This window comes from Ictidomys tridecemlineatus, chromosome X, assembly GCF_052094955.1.
Source record: "Ictidomys tridecemlineatus isolate mIctTri1 chromosome X, mIctTri1.hap1, whole genome shotgun sequence".
NCBI classification, from domain to species: Eukaryota; Metazoa; Chordata; class Mammalia; order Rodentia; family Sciuridae; genus Ictidomys; species Ictidomys tridecemlineatus.
This window is the reverse complement of record NC_135493.1, coordinates 112260201-112275271: the sequence shown is the minus strand read 5'-3', so window position 1 is coordinate 112275271 and position 15071 is coordinate 112260201. Positions and strand designations below refer to the sequence as shown.

Here is a 15071-nt window from a genome sequence, read left to right as displayed (position 1 = left end):
TAGTAATTTCAGTTGCACTTACACCTAATTGCTTTCTACCTTTTTTTCCTAGCCCTATGGGACTCTTTTCCTTCCAGGTACCCTACTAGTCTACCACACCATACTACTTGCTTTCCTGATCAGGCATGCTGTTCCTACCACACAGATGGCCTTGCCTCAGTCCATCTAACAAATTCCTATCCTTTCAGGACCACTTGACCATCATCTCCCCTGGGATTCTTCCCTGGTTCCCCTGTACCCCTGCCTAATTTCTTTTGCCTTGGGAATTCTGGGTTGGTTCTGTGATGATTTTAATACACTATTTTTTAATCTTTATTTTATTTACTTATTTTTTATGTGGTGCTGAGGATCGAGTCCATACATGCAAGGCAAGCCCTCTACCACTAAGCTACAACCCCAGCCCTAACACACTATTTACTTACATAATTTTATTTATTTCAATAGGCAAAAGACTCCAAATAGCATATCACAGAATACAAAATTCAAATAGCCCATCTCATAGATGGACAACCTCATTAGTAATTGGGAAAATGCCAGTTAAGATCATAGCCACTTCTTGCCTGTCAGATTGACCAAAAAACTTTTAAGTTGTTTTTCTGGAGCATTGGAAAGGATATAAAACAATAGGAATTCTCATATACTCCTAGAACAAATATATACAAGTATAACTAGTTTGGAAGCAGTATGGTAATATCCAATAAAGTTGAACATGCCCATATTCCACAACACAGCAATTAAACACAGGAAGAACCTTGGAGCAGTGGTTGTCAAACTTTATAGTATGCACTCAAATTACCCAGAGGGTTGATTAAAATACAGATTTCTGGGCATAAAGTGGGCCATGATTCCAGCAAGTTCCCAGGTGATGTGGATGTTGCTGCTCCAGGGACTATAGAATCACTCACTGGCTTGGGGGCAAAAGTGGAGATCACTGAGGAGTAATGTTTACAAGTCATATTTATTGCATGTGATAAAAGAAGTATCCCTAAGAATATTTCCTTTTGGATAATATTAAAATTAGCTTTATAAAATTCACACTACTCAAAATGGGTAATTTTTATTGCATATAAATTATACCTTATAGCTGTAAAAAAGTAGCTTTGGGGTGATGAAACTGTTCTAAAATTTAAGATAACATATTATGGAAATGGTTGTAAAACTGCAAAAAATACCAAAGACCATTTGATTGCTCACTTTAAACAATATACTATATCTCAATAAAACTATTTTAAAAATATTAACTTAGCAATTATTTAGTACACATCAGTTGTAACAAAAAGTACTGGTTCTAGAGATTAATGGATAAGAGAGACAGATTAATTTAAATGTACAGCCTGAACTAAGAATGGTTTTTACATTTTTAAAAGGTCGAAGATGACCATGAAGATGAAGATAAAAGAAGAAGCAGCAACAGAATTGTATATGGCTCACAAAACATGAAGTATTATCTGGCCCTTTAGAGAAAAAGTTTGCTGATCCCTGATTTATTAAACTTAACATACTTGGGCTGGGGATGTGGCTCAAGCGTTACCACGCTCGCCTGGCATGCGTGGGACGCTGGGTTCGATCCTCAGCACCACATAAAATAAAGATGTTGCGTCCACTGAAAACTGAAAAATAAATATTAAAAAAAAAACAAACTTAACATACTTGTTAAAAGCAAATTTAATCAAAGGGACCAGAGCTTTAAGAGAAAAGAAAACAGCCAAGATTTGTAACTTGGAAGAAGATGTCAATAACAAAAAGTAAATTCAATGATATTGCTACTGAAGATAAACGGGCAGGAGCAGTGAAAGAAACCTGTGTGCCCCTGAATGTAGAAAGGAGACACTTGGACAGCAGAGTCATGCTTTCCAGGAGGATACTGAAGAGGATGCATGTGTTAAAAGAAGCCAACCTTACCAGGAGGACACTGGACACCCACCTTCCCAGCTGAAGGACCCAGCTCCACCAATTCACTTCCTCCCACAATATCCCTTTCCCTTCTCCATTATATCCCTTCTATCATCACACAACCTTGCATAATTCTCCCATCTCTATGGAACCATACCCACCTGGGGCTACCACCCTACCTCTCCCTTAACAACCAAATTTTACAAAAGGACTTCCTATGTGTTACAGTCATTGTCTCCAGTCTTTCTTAGTCCCTTCTTGCTGTCCTCTTCCTCAACCTGGCTTCCACTCCATCATTGAAGCAAACTTCTCTAGCCAAAATCACTAATGAAATCCATGTTGCCAACTCTAGTCATTATTCTCCTTTCCCTCTTCCTCCTTGACCTACCAAAGGCATTGAACACGCTTTCCTTCTTGAACCATTTTTTTCACTTGGATCCAAATATACTATACTTTCTTGGTTTTTCTCCTACCTCCATAAGAATCCCTTCTGTCTCTTTTGCCAGATTCTCCTCAAGTCCCCCCTTTCCACCCCTGACCCTTCATAATGAACCCAATCTCCTTCTGACTGACTGACTTCTGTCTGGCCTTCTCATAGCCTACACATTCTCCCCAGGCTATACTCTCATTCAATCCCATGGTTTTAAATACCCTATAAACCAGAAAAGTTGAGGTTTCTATCTCCACCCTCACCTATGCTCTGACTCCAATCTTGCAACTGGAGTTGGATGCTGTAAGTATATCCAAGAGCAAACTCCTGACTTCCCTTCCAAATCTTCTCCTACAGTCTGTTCCATCTCAGCAAATCGCAGCTCCATCCTTCTAGTTTTCAAAAAAAAGGAAACACGAGTGTCTAATAAATATATAGAAATATACTCAACTTTACTAAGAATCCAGGAAATAAAATAACAAGCTATTGCCTCATAGGCATGAGATTTACAAAAATTTTAAAGTCTGATGGTACCTATGTGATGACAGGCAAAAAAGAGAATTTCTCACCTGAGGAAAATTCCTCTCACAAATAAACATGAAGCAGGAGAAAACTAAGTCTGCGTGTCAAACAGACTTAAATACTGTATATTCAAAAGTTTTTGAGATTTGAGTTAGAAATTAAAAACTAAGAACAGGGCTGGAGATGTAGCTCAGTGGTAGAACACCTACCTAGCACACTTGAGGCCCTGAGTTCCATCCTCAACACTGCAAATGACCAAACAAATACAACCCCTAACAACAGAAATAGACCAAGCCAGGCATGGTGGTGCAAGCACCCATAGCCTCAGCGCTTGGGTGGCCAGCAGTAAGATCACTTGAATCCAGGAATTCCAGACAAACTCAAGCAACACAATGAGACACTGTCTTAAACAAACAAAACAAAGAAAGAGGGCTGGGGTTGTGGCTCAGTGGTAGAGTGTGCACCTTGCACATGTGGAGGCACTGGGTTCGATCCTCAGCACCACATAAAAATAAATAAAGGTATTGTGTCCATCTACAACTAAAAAAATATTTTTTTTTTAAAAAAAAAAAACCCAAACAGGGCTGGGGATGTGGCTCAAGCGGTAGCACACTCGCCTGGCATGCGTGCGGCCCGGGTTCGATCCTCAGCACCACATACCAACAAAGATGTTGTGTCCGCCGAGACTAAAAAATAAATATTAAAAAAAAATAAAAAAATAAAAAAAAAATAAAAAAATAAAAAAAACCCAAACAAAGAAAGAGACCAAAGCCACACAAACAAAAAGCAGAAAGAAATGAAAGGAAAAAAGTTAACTGAACTCAAGGAAAAAAAGTGGAATAAAAAGATTAAATCATCTCAAACGTGAAGACTAAACTACAAAGTGCTAAAGGGAAGAATAAAAAATTTAATAAGATACATAAAAGGAAGACAGGAAACCAAGAAAATAAAAATGACACTAAGGAAAGGGAGGAGAGAAAAGAGAAAACCCAGTAGGAACTGAGGTAAATAAGGAATATGTGTATTATTATAGCCCTTAAAGAAAAATAATATTACAGAATTGGACTAATATTTAAAACTGTAATTCAAGAAAACTTTCCAGAAATGGAAAAATACCTTATATACCCAAATCTACACATTAAAGGACTCACCAGTTACCTAGGAAAAACTAACTTGGAATGATCAACTCCGAAACAGTATAGTAAAAAATATTTGATTCAAAGATAAAGATAAAATCATCAAGATTCCCAAGCAAAAAATAACTTAAAAATCTAAAAGAATAAGACCATCATCAGATTTTTCAAAACCAAAACACAAAGCAAGGTGAAAAACAGAGCATTAAAAACAAACAAACGAACAAACTTGGGGGCTGGGGCAGGGTGCTTGTCTAGCATATGTGAGGTCCTGGGTTCAAATCCCAGGACTAGGGAAAAAAAGCAACTCAATGAAAGCGAATATAAACCAAAGATTTTATATCAGCCAAGATAGCCCTCGAATATTATGGTGACAGAAAAGTAGTTTTCAACATAAAAGTAGTTTTCAACATAAAAGCACTTACTAGCTCTTCCTGAGAAATCTAGAAAATGAGCCAGAGATACAAACCTCATCCAACCAAACTATGACTGTGGAAAGACAGCAAAAGGACTGAGAGTGAGCACATAAAAATATGAGCCAGGCACAATGGCACACATCTGTAATCCCAGAGACTTGAGAGGCTGAGGCAGGAGGATTACAAGTTCAAAATCAGTCTCAGCAACTTAGTGACACCCTGTCTCAAAAAAATAAAAATGGCTGGGGATGTGGCTCAGTGGTTAAGTGCCCTTGGGTTCAATCCCTGGTACAAAGTTTGTGTGTGTATATGTGTGTGTGTGTGTGTGTGTGTGTGTGTGTGTAGGGGTTAAGGGTGTAGCTCAGTGGTAGAATGTATTTATAGGATGTGTGAGGCCCTGTGTTCAATTCGCAGCATGCGTACACACACACACACACACATGCACACACACATATATATGCAAACATACATGTAAAACACTAAAAGAAAGATGAGGATAAGGGTGGGAGATTAATGTAAAATTGTTGCATTTGCGGGCTGGGGTTGTGGCTCAGTGGTTGAGCACTTGCCTAGCACATGCAAGGCCCTGGGTTTGATCCTCAGCACCACAAAAAAATAAATAAAATAAAGGTACTGTGTCCAACTACAAATAAAAAAATATTAAAAATTGTTGCATTTGTGACAGAGTAGAAATATTGCAATAAAAAATGAGAAAAGAAAGAGAAAATAGGAATGACAGAAATAGCTTCACTGGCCATGTAGGCAATGGACAGATTTTAAGGATATTGGGGGTAAAGTAATATACTAGATACTAAGAGGTTAAACAAATCAACACGCAATGCTGAGACAACTGGATATTCATAAGCAAAAGAATAAAGTTTGGCTTAAGCTTACACCATACATAAAAATTAACTCAAGGGCTGGGGTTGTGGCTTGGTGGTAGAATACTCACCTCACACGTTTGAGGCACTGGGTTCGATACTCAGCACCACATAAAAATAAATAAATAAATAAAGTAAAGGTGTTGTGTCCATCTACAACTAAAAAAAAAAATTTTCTTAAAAAGTTAACTCAAAATGGTTCAAAGACTTGGGCTGGGGATGTGGCTCAAGTGGTAGCGTGCTCGCCTGGCATGCGTGCGGCCCGGGTTCGATCCTCAGCACCACATACCAACAAAGATGTTGTGTCCGCCGAGAACTAAAAAATAATAAATATTTAAAAAAAAATGATTCAAAGACCTAAATGTAAGAGCTAAATATAGAAAACTTACAAGAAAACATAAAAAATATCATCTTTGTGACCCTGGATCAGGCAATGGTTTTTAAGATATGGCACCTAAAACACATGCAACAAAAGAAAATGATATATAAATTGGGTATCATCAAAATTCAAAATGTTTATGTAATAAAGGATGGCATCAAGAAAGTGAAAAGAAAGCCAGGCACAGTGGTGCATACCTATAATCTCAGGCACTCAAGAGGCTGAGACAGGAGGATTGCAAGTTCAAGACCAGCCTTAGCAACTTAGTGAGGCCCTGTCTCAAAAAATAATAAGGGCTAGGGATGTGGCTCAGTGAGTGGTAAAATGTTTGCCTAGCGTGTATGAAGTCCTAGGTTCAATCCCCAGTATTGCAAGCAAAGAAACAAATTAAAAATGAACAGGGCTGGGGTTGTGCCGCAGTGGTAGAGTACTCACCTAGCATGTGTGAGGCCCTGGGTTCGATCCTCAGCACCACATAAAGATAAATAAATATACTGTGTCTATCTACAACTAAAAAGAAAAACTGAATAAAGTTAAAAATAAGACATAAAAATGTCTCCTAAGTTGGGCTGGGGATGTGGCTCAAGTGGTGGCGCGCTCACCTGGCATGCGCGGGGCTCTGGGTTCAATCCTCAGCACCACATGGAAATAGAATAAAGATGTTGTGTCCCCCGAAAACTAGAAAATAAATATTAAAAAATTCTCTCTCTCTAAAAAAAAAAGTCTCATAAGCATATAACATCACTAGTCAGTAGTGAAATGCAAATCAAAAAGTAATAGGTGCCACTTCACACCCATAAGGACAATTATAATAAAAAAGACAGATTAGGGGCTGGAGTTGTGGCTCAGAGGTAGAGCGCCTACCTAGCATGTGTGAGGCACTGGGTTCAATCCTCAGCACCACATAAAAAATAAATTTTTAAAAAAGGCATATATATTTTTTAAAAAAAGACAGATTATGGGCTGGAGTTGTGGCTCAGTGGTAGAGCATGTACCTAGCATGTGTGAGGCACTGGGTTCGATCCCCAGCAAACAAAAAAAGGTATTGTGCTCATCCACAACTAAAAAAAAATTTAAAAAAAGATTATAACAAATCTTTCAAAGATATAGAGATAATGGAATTCTCATACATCACTGGTGGGAATGTAAAATGGCACAGCCACTTTGGAAAACAGTTTGGCAGTTTTAAAGTTAAACATAAAGTTACCATATGGCCTGACTATTCCCCACCTAGGTACATACCCAAGAGAAATGAAAACATAAGACTATATAAAAAGTGGTACAGAAATGTTCATAGGAGCAAATTTATTATAGCCAAAGGTATAAACAACCCAAACATACACTGAGAAATGAATGAATGAACAAATTGTGCTATATTCATACAATGAAATATTATTTGACTATAAGAAGGAATGAAGTACTAGTACATACTACAACATGGATGAACTTTGAAAACATTATGCTAAGAAGCCAGTCACAAAAGTCTGGGCTGGGGTTGTAGCCATACACACATCAGATAGAGCACTAATCTCTAGGATATATAAAGAACTCAAAAAACTTAACACCAAAAAAACAAACAACCCAATCAAGAAATGGGCTAAGGAGCTGAACAGACACTTCTCAGAAGAAGATATACAATCAATCAACAAATATATGAAAAAATGTTCACCATCTCTAGTAATTAGAGAAGTGCAAATCAAAACTACTCTAAGATTTCATCTCACTTCAGTCAGAATGGCAGCTATTAAGAATACAAACAATAACAAGTGTTGGTGAGGATGTGGGGGAAAAGGTACACTTATACACTGCTGGTGGGGCTGCAAAATGGTGCAGCCAATATGGAATGCAGTATGCAGATTCCTTGGAAAACTGGGAATGGAACCACCTTTTGACCCAGCTATCTCAATCCTTGGTGTATACCCCAAAGACTTAAAAACAGCATACTACAGGGATATTGGCTACATCAATGTTTATTGCAGCACAATTCACAATAGCTAAACTGTGGAACCAGCCTAGATGCCTGCCCTTCAGTAGATGAATAGATAAAGAAACTGTGGTATATATACACAATGGGATATTACTCAGCATTAAAAGAGAATAAAATTATGGCATTTGCGGGTAAATGGATGGAGTTAGAGAATATCATGCTAAGCGAAGTAAGCCAATCCCAAAAAACCAAAGGCCAATGTTCTCTCTGATAAGTGGATGCTGCTCCATAATGCAGGTGTGAGGCATGGGAAAAATGAAGGAATTTTGATTGGGCAAAGGGGAGGGAGGGGAAGGGATGGAGTATGGGAACAGGAAAGATGGTGGAATGCAATGGACATTATTACTTTAGGAATGTATATGACTGCACATATAGTGTGACACTACATTGTGTATAATCCGAGAAATGAAAAGTCATGCTGCAATTGTGTACAATGAATCAAAATGCATTCTGCTGTCATATATACCTAATTAAAATTAATAAACAAATTTATCTGTAAAAACAACTAAATACATAAACTGCTATACAACAAGCCTTAGGAATCCAACCCAGGGCCTTTGTGCATGCTAGGCAAGCATTTTACTGATCTATACTCCCAGTCCCTATATTATTTCTATTAAGAAAAAAAAAGTGGGAGAAAAACCAAATATACAAAATAAGAAATAGGAGGGCTGGGGCTGTAGCTCAGTGGTGAAGCACTTGCCTCACATGTGTGAGGCACTGGGTTTGATCTTCAGCACTACATGAAAATAAAGATACTGTGTGTTCATCTACAACTAAATAAATAATTTTTTTAAAAATAAGAAATAGTATGGAGGCAATAGCCATTGAAATAGAAGAGAAATTGAATCATCAGATTAGTTAGTAGGTACCTGCCAAATGATTTGAAAATCCAGATAAAAATTATATTTTACTATAAATACAGATCTCTAAACCTTAATGTATTGGAATTAGAAAGCCTAAAAAGACCAATTTTCATAGAAGAAATAGAAAAAGTTATTAAGGAAATATCCTATGAAAAGTACCAAGCCCAGATGGTTTCACATGGAACTCTATCAAGCCTCTAAACACCAGATAGCCTCAATGCTCTATAAATTATTCCAGAGACGGATCAAGCCCTATAGGAATATCAACCTGTGGAAGAAGATGAACTAGCAAAAGAGAATGAGAAAGAACTTTGTGAGGAAGGAAACCCTGGGTCGCAAAATCTCAGAATGAAAGGATGTTCTAAAAAGGGAGACTTTCATGGAAAAAGATACACAGAGATATCATGCACTTTGCCTGAGTAATAAGTGGAAGTTCAGGAGACTGAGAAAGCCAATTATTAACTCCTTCAGATAGTTGTCTGGGAAGGTGAGGAGAGAAGCCTGCTGGGGGCCCAGTGATGAGAGGTCTAGGGAAGAGGTTTTGAAATGGAACAACTTGAGTAGGTTTATTCTTGACAAGGAGGGGACTATATGGTATTAGGGATCTAAAAGAGAATGACAGGCATAGTATAGATGAGTCTAGGTCCAATTAGTGCAGTGTTTCCTTTGATTCCTTACTATTAACTCTAAATGATATAGTCAATTTTTCCCAATATTCCATATTTACTTATCTTCTTCATTGATACAAAGTACATTTATATCAGTGTCAAATTCTATGTTAATTTAGCAAACTTTACTAGGTGACAGTGACTGCTAGTGACTATGAACACACAGTTGGAAGAAACCTAATTTCTTTTCCTGAGAAGCTAATAAGTCTAGTGGATAAGAAAAACCACAAGAGTGCTAGCACTTCCTGGTTTATAAAGCACTGGACAAATACTATCTCATTCAATCCTCACAACAAGCACTTGAAGAAATTAGAATTACCCCTATTTCATTAGTGAAAAAAACAAGCCTGAGAAAGGTTAACTGTCCCAGATAGAGGACCTTAAACTAGAATCCAGGTTCTTGTACTCTGTTCCCCAGTATGCAACACCTACTTTCAGAAAAAAGATCCTGTAGGGGCTAGGGTTGTGGCTCAGCGGTAGAACGCTTGCCTTGCACATACGAGACCCTGAGTTCCATCCTCAGCACCACATAAAAATAAATAAGTGAAATAAAGGTATTGTGTCCAACTACAACTAAAAAAATAAATATTAAAAAAGACCCTATAGAGATTGCCTAGTCACCTACTCAGATAGATGCTCAGTCAGCAGAATTGGGCTTTAACACACTCAAGAGTAGTTGACACCTTCCATCACATGTAAAATTGCCATCTAAATTTGGAAAGCAGCTACATCTAACTGCCTGGACAGTTCACAGCCTCTAGGGCACAAAGACTGTTTTCTTTATCATAAACCCAAGGACTGTGTTTAATTTACCTTTATATCTGTTCCCCCTAGGCTTTACATAGTGACTTTTAATATTTGCTCCTTTAAAATTTGTGCAGATTCAGGGGCTGAGGTGGTGGGTCAGTGGTGGAGCATGTGCCTAGCATGTGTGAGGTATGTGTCCATCTACAACTAAAAAAAAAATATTATTTAAAATAAATAAACAAACAAACAAACAAATAAATAAATAAAATTTGTGCAGATTCATTCATTCCCCTAAGTTAATAACTCGGATACAGTTCTTTTTTTCCTTTGAAGTGCTAGGGACTGAACTCAGGACCTCACACATGCTAAGTACACATTCTACCAATGAATTACGTACCCTGCACCCTGATGCTTTTATTATTATCGGTTCCAGGGACTGAAAATTTTTTCAGCCATTTTTAAAAACCACTAGTCACATCCCAGCCCATTTTTATTCCTTATTTTGAGACAGGGTCTCACTAAGTTGCTCAGTCTCACTGAATTGCCGAGACTGGCTTTGAACTTGTGATCCTCCTGTCTCAGCCTCCAAGCCTCTGGGATTACAGGCATGCATCATCATGGAATAGCTATCTAAATTTAGAAATTTCTTTTAAAAATTTACAAACCTCAGGATGTTTCTGCACTCTGAAATTTTTACAAATGACCACAATAGCAACAAGACAAAATATGTTTAAATGTACTTTTCATAAATGTCTCATTTGACCCTTAAAACCACTCTACAGGAAAGGTAAGGCAACACATTAAAACCCCTAATTTACAATTGAGGAAACAGTACCTTAGAAAAGTTATGTGATTTGTTCAAGGTAATCAGATATGCTAGAATTCAAGGAAATCCTAACTTCAAATCTCTTTTTCAAGGCTGGGGCTGTAGTTCAGTGGCAGAGCACTTGCCTTTCTTGTGTGAGGCACTGGGTTCAATTCTCAGCACCACATAAAAAAATAAAAAAAAATAAAGGCATGCTGTACATCTACAACTACAAAAACTTTAAAAAAATCCCTTGTTCAGCTATATAACCTTTCTTTACTAAACTGGTAAAGGTGGAATAAAAGATGAGAAATTGAATTACTATCAATAAATAAGAAAAATAAGTGATAACTAGAAAAGAATGCTTGTATTGGTTGGAGAGAACACAAATGGGTCGTTTTTCTACAGAAATCCTTAAATTTTGCCTTTTGATAGGATGTGGGTAAGGACACCCACAAATTATTGGTAGGAATGCAAAATAGCAATGCCTTATAGAGTGAAAATGAACAATTCACATTTGTTTTTATAAAAACCCTTTATTTGTATACTCTGCTCAACAACTCCATCATCTAGGAATTTACACTAAGGAAATCTATCCAACAATGTGTTTAAGTAGTGAAAAATGCCGAATAACCAACTAAATAAATAATTACAGCCATATAATGGCATGATATATAGTTGGAAAAAAGCAATTACAAAAGAGTTTACCTCAAAAATATCACATATTCATCTCTGCATTTCTGTGCAGAGATGAATAGGTGAATTTTTCATTGTGATTTTGTATATTTTTAAAGTTTTGTATGTGAATGGCTTACTAAATATTTTTCTTTATATAAATGTTTATAATAAGGCATATTAAAGGTTTCCTGGGGGAGGTTGTGAAACTGCAGGGATTTCAAATGAAAAATTTTGCAGCCATTTTAAAAAATACTATTAAAAATAAAGCATCACTGGGGGTGTGGCTCTGGTGGGGGGCCTGCCTAGCATGGTCCAGGCCTTGGGTTGGATTCCCCAGCACGGCAGGGGGGATAAAATAAATAAATAAAGCATTAATATACCATTACCATTAAAATACCATTGAAAAATAAAGCACTCTACCCTGACTTGCCACTGTGCCTGCCTGTAGCTGCCTGTAGTCCCAGCTACGCTGGAGGTTGAGGTGGGAGGATCGCTTGAGCCCAAGAGTTCCAGACCAGCCTGGTCAATATATCAAGACCCCATCTCAAACAAAATAAAAGCACGCATTATGAATCCTCAGCAAAACCTTTTCAAATTCCAGTCTTTCCTTTGGACCTGTTCCCATTTGGAGGTGGGGGGGGGAGGGCTTAAAAGGTTGCCTGACCAGTAGCTTGAGTGACACTGATTTCTACCTTTAGTTTGTAATGTGTTCCAGAAAAGAAAGGCAATCACCTAAAAGGCATCTCAAAAAGCACCTCAGAAGGAAAATATTTAGGGGTGTAAGTTTCTCTTCCATTTATTTCCCTCCTGACCTACTACCAGGGCAGTCCAGACTGTGACTGGCCCAGTTTCCCAAATACATCCTAGAGAAGCACATGAGATGCGCCAATTTTCAGTATACGTTTCCAAAAAGACAAGTTTTACTATGTAATGCAGGATAAACAGCAGCCTTCACTACTCATTCTCAACGTAATCAAGAGAAGATGCCGCTGCGTTGCGGGAGCACTACACGAGGACAAAGCGGGGGCTCCTAGGCTCAGATCCCGCAGGCGACGTGTCGGGGACCGCCTCGGGAACAAGGGCATAGTCCCTGGACACCGCCTTCCCTCCGCCCCCATGACAGACGCTAGGAACCGCGGGGACTGCAACCTGCCGGAGAACCGGGAAAGAGTGGGGTCGCGTAAGCAGGTGCCCAGGTCGCCGCACCAGAGGGAAGACACCGGTCGAAAGGCCAGAGGGACGCTGGCGAACCATCCGCTGGGAGCCTAACCTGGGCGGCCGCTCCCGAGGCTGAACTGGCCGAGCGATCCAAGAAAAACCGGGGAGCGGTCCGGACCTGAGCCGGACCGCCGCATCTTCCCCGCAGCCCCAACCGCCACCCGGAGAACCGCCCATCCCGCGCGGAGGACACGCCCTCTCTGCGGGCCTAGGCCTCTACGCCCCGCCCGTTCCCCAGGGCCGCTCACCCAACCGGGAAATCCCCGCCGTCGCCACCGCCGCCACCGCCGGCCCCCTCGGGCCTCGCCCCTCACACGGCCGCCGCCTCCTACGGCAGCGGCACCACCACTACCTCAGCCGGGCCGCAAGACCCGGAACCACTTCCTTCCGGAACCGCGTAGCCCCGCCCCCACCCCGCCCACTGTCGCGGCCTCGCGCTGAGCCAGCTCTCCACCGACCCTTCCACACTTCCAACGACTATGCCCCGCCCAAGCTGCTCTGGCCAGAGCGCCTGCGCCCTCTGCCGGCCATTCCCACCTTGACCGTTGTCGAGGGCGCCTGCGTCCTGTTCTTTGCCATTCTCCTGCCTTCCCAGTTCAGCTAGAGCGCTTGCGCCTATTCCCACCCTTGAGCGGGAAGAAAGAAACGCAGTGCGTATCCGAGATCCAGGAGTCCTGGGGCTGGGGGTCAGGGATTAGAGATTGGCCTTCAGCCAGGTGCAGGAACCTGGTCGTGTGGGCCTTCCACCCTTCTGTAGATGGATGCACCAGGAAGCATAGGTGGCAGCCTAGCACATGGGTCTGGGCCTTCCATCCTTGCCTTAGGCCACAAAGCCCTTCCAGAAAGGGCTCACCAGAACCTGCTTCTGTGTGTCCTCTCCCTGCCGACTCAGTTTTTAACCATTCCCCTAACCTTTAACCATTTCCCAAGGTCAGAAATGAAGCTTCTACCTGAAAAACAAAACTTCCCCTCAGAGCATTCCAAATAGGTTAATGGTACCACCATCCAATTCAAACTACTGACTCCTGTGTGTGAGTGTGTGTGTGTCTGTGTGTATGTGCACAGACACACTGGGACTAGAACCCAGGGCCATGCACACGCTAAGCAAGCACTCTACCACTGAACTACATCCCAGTCTGTCTATTCTTTTTTTATTATTTTTTAGTTGTAGTTGAACACAATATCTTTATTTATTTTTATGTGGTGTTGGGGATCGAACCAGGGTCTCGCCGTGCTAGGCGAGCACTCTACTGCTGAGCCACAACCCCAGCCCCAGTCTGTCTATTTTTGATCTCTCTCCTCCCACACTCCAGTCACCATCCCCAAAGGCATTATGTCCACACTATCTTGAGTACTGCCTATTACCTCCTTTGTTACTGTTACCTACTGACTACCTGACATTAGTTTTCCTCTCTGCCTGATTTACTGCTGTCATCCCAATGAAACCAACATACATGACTGAGCCATATTTCTTCAACTTACTCAACCCAGATGAACTTTACCCCTACATTGTCCATCCATTCCTTGGTTTGTACTCTAGAAAATCTAGATATTAATCACTGTATACTGCTCCATCTCTATAATCTTACATTTTTCAATTCCACTTAGACTGGCAATCCTCATCCTTGCTATACTATATCTCCCTTAGTCTCAATATATTTGTTCTCCAAATATGATAAATATCTCCCATCCCACGAACATTGTTTTTCATTTAAACCCCTGGCCTTTGATTAAAGTCCCTGGTTTACCTGTTGCCACACCCTAATGTTGCACCATCACCTTAAAACATTCCAGTTCTCATCCATGTGTGGTGGAACATGCCTGTATCTGATGCAGAAGGATCACAAGATCCAGGCCAGCTTCAGCAACTTAATGAGAATCTGTCTCAGATAAAATTTTTTTTATGAATTTTGGAAATGTTACTCAGTGGCAAAGCACACCTGGGTTCAATTCCCAGTGTAATCACTCAGTCAATTAATCCCAGTTATCTATATTTTTCATCCCTAAATCTGCCGTTCCAAGCACTGCATGGGGGAAAAAAATCTCACAACATTTAAAGAATGATGGATGCCACTAACAAATTTGTGGACATCCACCTCAGTGCAAAGTCTTGCTGCCTTAGTAACCCCTTTATATGACCCTGTTGTGTGACCTTTCTTATTGCCAATAATTGCTGCTACAACCTCTTACTGCTGTCTTTAAGTCCTATGCAAATTATCATTTTCCTCTCTTCATAGATCACTTTGCTTCCTGTTTTGCAAAGAAACTTCTTCAGCACAGTTTAAGAGGCTTTTCAATTATCTGGTTCATGCTTACTTTTCATCTTTTTCCACCTTGTACTGTGCACGCTGAGCCACAACAATGCTCTGGCCATACTGAAATTTTTGCATTTTTAAAATTTTTTTTCATTTTATTTATTCTAATTAGTTATATATGACAGCAGAATGC

General features: G+C 40.0%; 1 protein-coding gene across 13 annotated transcripts in view; it reads right to left on the bottom strand.

The window, feature by feature from the left end:
- Bclaf3 (BCLAF1 and THRAP3 family member 3) overlaps positions 1-13023 on the bottom strand; it is a 60733-nt gene extending 47710 nt beyond the window's left edge. For 11 of the 13 annotated variants that reach the window (XM_021732910.3, XM_021732911.3, XM_078035042.1 and 8 more), the window contains exon 1: positions 12872-13023. The gene's annotated coding sequence lies outside the window, so the exon portion shown is untranslated. Of the gene's footprint in view, positions 1-12675; positions 12815-12871 lie in introns of those variants that run through there. The other 2 variants (XM_078035046.1, XM_078035041.1) reach the window with 2 other exon arrangements.
- Positions 13024-15071: the final 2048 nt, after the last annotated feature.